General features: G+C 44.8%; 1 pseudogene; it reads right to left on the reverse strand.

Moving 5' to 3' along the window:
* Nucleotides 1-3,614: 3,614 nt before the first annotated feature.
* On the reverse strand, nucleotides 3,615-4,634 carry LOC135577004 (tumor necrosis factor ligand superfamily member 10-like; annotated as a pseudogene).
* Between the last annotated feature and the right edge of the window lie 363 nt (nucleotides 4,635-4,997).

Here is a 4,997-nt window from a genome sequence, read left to right on the forward strand (position 1 = left end):
CTGTGTCCCCACTACAGCCAGAGCTTCAGATCACACACAGAGAGGAAAATGCAAAAACTAGTGGGAAGATGCAGACACAAATTATGTGATACAGCCTACATATCTCAGCACACAAGGGTAGAAAAGGGAGAATGCAAAGGTTCCTACCCCAGAGGATGGGACTAACACTAATCAAATTCAAAGGGATGTGCAGCGGCACAAGGAGCTATTGCTCTGCACAAGCCTCAGCCTTTCTCTGGTCTCAGCAAATTTTGCTAAGGCACATTATCAGTTTGAGATTATGTGGGCAGTGAAGGGAAAAACTAGATGGGGGGAGAAAAACCAGTACAGGAAAGACGTGGACCTGTTGGAGAGAGTCCAGAGGAGGGTCACAAAAATGATCAGAGGGCTGGAACACCTCTTCTATGAGGACGGTCTAAAAGAGTTGGGGTCGTTCAGCCTGGAGAAGAGAAAGCACCAGGGAGACCTTATTGTGGCCTTTCAGTACTTAATGTAACAAGGTGGATGGATGATGGCAGAGCGGTGGATGTGGTCTACCTTGACTTCAGTAAAGCCTTTGACACAGTCTCCCACAGCATCCTCACAGCTAAGTTGAGGAAGTGTGGTCTAGACAATAGACTAGTGAGGTGGGTTGCAAACTGGCTTAAGGAGAGAAGCCAGAGAGTGGTAGTCAATGGTGCGGAGTCTAGTTGGAGGCCAGTATCTAGTGGAGTGCCTCAGGGGTCAGTGCTGGGGCCAATATTATTCAATATATTCATTAACAATTTAGACGAGGGAATAGAGTGTACTATCAGCAAGTTTGCTGATGACACTAAGCTGGGAGGGGTGGCTGACACACCAGAAGGCTGTGCTGCCATCCAGCGGGACCTGGACAGGCTGGAGAGTTGGGCGGGGAATAACCTAATGAAATTTAACAAGGGCAAGTGTAGAGTCCTGCATCTGGGCAGGAACAACCCCAGGTTCCAGTATAGGTTGGGAAATTACATATTAGAGAGCAGTGTAGGGGAAAGGGACCTGGGGGTCCTGGTGGACAACAGGATGACCATGAGCCAGCACTGTGCCCTTGTGGCCAGGAAGGCCAATGGCATCCTGGGGTGTATTAGAAGGGGAGTGGCTAGTAGATCGAGAGAGGTCTTCCTTCCCCTCTACTCCGCCCTGGTGAGACCACATCTGGAATATTGTGTCCAGTTCTGGGCCCCTCAGTTCCAGAAGGACAGGGAACTGCTGGAGAGGGTCCAGCGTAGGGCAACCAAGATGATTAAGGGAGTGGAGCACCTCCCTTATGAAGAAAGGCTGAGGGAGCTGGGGCTCTTTAGTTTGGAGAAGAGGAGACTAAGGTGGGACCTCATTAATGTTTATAAATATATAAAGGGTGAGTGCCATGAGGATGGAGCCAGGCTCTTCTCGGTGGCCAACAATGATAGGACAAGGGGTAATGGGATCAAGCTGGAACACAAGAGGTTCCGCTTAAATTTGGGAAAAAACTTCTTCTCAGTGAGGGTAACAGAGCACTGGAACAGGCTGCCCAGGGAGGTTGTGGAGTCTCCTTCTCTGGAGACATTCAAAACCCGCCTGGACATGTTCCTGTGCGACCTCACCTAGGCGTTCCTGCTCCAGCAGGGGGATTGGACTAGATGATCTTTTGAGGTCCCTTCCAATCCCAAACATACTGTGATACTGTGATACTGTGTGATACTTAAAAGGGGCCTATAAGAAAGAGGTGAGGCTGACTAGCCTCTAGTTTCCTGGGTTGTCCTTACTGTTTTTGAAGACTGGAGTGACACTGGTTTTCTTCCAGTTCTCAGGCACCTCTCCTGTTCTCCATGATCTTTCAAAGATAATGGAGAGTGACTTTGCAATAACATCTGCTAGCTCTCTCATCATTCATGGGTGCATCCCATTGGGGCCCATGGATTTCTGTCTGTCCAGTTTATGTATCTCTAACCCGATCCTCCTCAACCAAGGGAAAGTCTTCCTTTCTCCAGACTTTCTCTCTTACCTTCAGTATGTGGGATTCCTGAGGGCCAGTCTTAGTGGTAAAGACAGAAGCAAAGAAGGCATTCAGTAACTCTGCCTTCTCTGTGTCCTCCATCACCAGGGTACCCACCTCATTCAGCAGCAGACCTACATTTTCCCTAACATTACTTCTGCTGCTGATATACTCGAAGAAGCCCTTCTTGTTGTCCTTGACATCCCTGGCCATATTTAATTTCAAGTGGAGCTTGGCCTTTCCCACCGTATCCCTGCATACTCTAACAGCCTCCTTGTATTCCTCCCAGGTGGTCTGTCTCTTTTTACACATTACATAAACATTCTTCTTCCACCTGAGTTTTGACTGGAGTTCCTTACTCATCCATGCTAGCCTCTTACTCCCTTTATTTCTTTATCATAGGGATGCATCGGTCTTGGACTTGGAGGAAGTGATGTTTGAATATTAACCAGCTCTATCTTCCTTGTGTCTCCTGTGCACTGATGGGAATACAGACAGAGCTTGAGCAATATATCTTAAATTTACCAACAGTTCTCCACTGTAATAAATACTTCTTGCAACATTACATTGAAATCTGTGGATTGTAAACCTGTGCTTTCTGGAAAATAATATACTTCTTTCACTCCACCAGATGCCCATAAGTGAAATGAAGCTACTATTTATGAGAATGAACTTGCACGGACAGTTGATTTAGGACACAAGCACCTCATTCTGGTTCTTGACTGTACAATTTTTGGAAGCAATTCACAGCAAGTGAAAAAGTTGGGTTGGACGTTAAGCTATGTGATGGGTGACATGAAGAAATAGATGGCAGTATGGTTACAGATGTCAATCTTTCTATTTGGAAAACCCATGTAGCATTTCTGAGAGCTCCACTTGACCTAAAACCATTGGATAAAGGCATTAAAAGAGATTTAAAGGCATTCAAGTGAATTAATTAAAAAAGTCTTAAGTGGATATTAATAGTGTTAGCAAACGAGACACATAACCACAGACGTAGTTATATGCAGTGCTTCTATTTCAGCGCTGGGAAACCAGGGGTTGCCACCCAAAGCTGGCTTCGACCACTGATTCGAACTCCGCTACATTTATACAATTTGGTTACATACATATTCATTAGGGTTACAACGTATGTATTGCATATTCATCAGATTACACAACTATTTCACACTAACAGTTGCAACACCTTGGAACTACTCTAAGCATGCGCAGTGTCCTCTGGTGGTCGTTCAGGGGGTCTTCAGGATGAAGTAAGGAGTCTTCTTCACTCGTGTACTTTTCACCTTTTGTCACCGCGCATGCGCGCTATTCCTATGTTCATTGTGAAATCATGTAAAATTCTTGGATTTCTTAGATGTGCAGTCTCAGCACATCCTATCCTTTCAAGATAAGATAAGGACTAACTGAGGACTAACTCTCAGTTCTCTTTTTGTATACAACCTGCAAAGCCTCAAGATAAGGTAAGAATCTTGGATATAGTTTACAAAACTTAGTTACAACTGTAACATTTCCCCCCTTTGAAAATGCTTTTCTATTCCTAGACAATGCATTTTCACTCCATTTTAATCAGCTCTTTCAACAACTGACCCTCATCATGGCTTCTTTGGAGCACGATTTTAATCTTTTAAGCAATCATAAAGGCTCCAAAAAAAACTTGCTTCTTTGTCCATGTCAACTATGTCACCATTACTGATGGAGACGAAAATCCTGTCCTCTCTTTTCAGCTGAAACACACCACCTTGGTAGATGGAGTAAAGTCCATATTCTGCCTTTTTAGACCAGCAGCTTGTTCTTGAACTTTTCATGGGCAAAATGGGCTCTGGGTAATTAGTCAGTTTGTAAACATATTGGACGAGCTGTTTGGGGTTCCTGACTTGTGCTAACAAATCTGAATACTCGTTCTCATTTTCAAGGAAACGAAAATAAATTTGTGAGTAGATGTAATAAAAGCCTGTCTGGGGTATCACTAACTCGCCATTTCTCTGTTCCACATTGTAAAGGAAAGAGTGGCCTTTTCTTAACGATTCCCAGTTTTGGGGTTTTTTTTTGTTTTGTTTTGTTTTTTTGATTGTGTTTTTTGTTTGTTTGTTTGTTTGTGTTTTTGTTTTGTTTTGTTTTTTGTTTGGTTGGGGTGTTTTTTTTGTTGTTTTGTTTTGTTTTTGTTTTTTTTTTATCTTTCTTCATTCCCTCTCCTGGGTGAGGAATCTATACATGGGGACAGGGAATTCTTCCTGTTGCTGTTGCCCATCAAATGTGCCACAATCCTGTTGATGGGACCACATGGCTGCTGCCCATAGGTCTGTGACAGCATCAGCACTCTGTCAGTGTTGACTGCAGATATGTTTTCCTCGTAGCTTTTCGACATCCTTTAAATTACCTTTCCCAGGTGCCACTTTACTTGCCAGCAGGGGTCAGCTGCTCTGTCTTCACTTTCAATTAGATCCAAGTTTTGGATGAAATTTCCCATTTCCTCCCTAGTGAGACAAGCGATGCTGCTCTTGGAGTATGTGTCCCGGAGATGTTTGAGCTCGTTGGTGAGGTAGAGGAAGGTGACGGCCACGCAGACAGACTGCAGGAACACGGTGGCAACCAGCATGGCCCCGCAGGTCTGCCCAGGGCTGGGACCAGCCGTGGGCAGCATCATGGCCGGGCAGGGCTGGTCCCCACGCAGCGCTGCACTGTTCCCTCAGGCGGCGGAGCGGGCCGGGCTGGGGTTCACCCACTGCTGTCCCGCTGTTAGCAAACGAAACACGTAATTGTGTAAATTCTGATTACCCTTTACATACACACTTGGATTTGGATCAGGTGCTTCATATGATTTGCCATACAAAATTTCATATGGGCTTACTAACATTCCGCTCCTAGGTTTAATCCTAATACGCAATGGCTTCAGCGTTATTGAATTTTTGGTTCCAGACAAATCTTACTATGCTGCCTTTTTAGGTTTGATTTTTTTTTTTTTTCTTTCTTCCTTTCTCTCCACCTGTCCACTAGACTGGGGTCTCCA

Source organism: Columba livia, chromosome W (genome assembly GCF_036013475.1).
Source record: "Columba livia isolate bColLiv1 breed racing homer chromosome W, bColLiv1.pat.W.v2, whole genome shotgun sequence".
NCBI lineage: Eukaryota > Metazoa > Chordata > Aves > Columbiformes > Columbidae > Columba > Columba livia.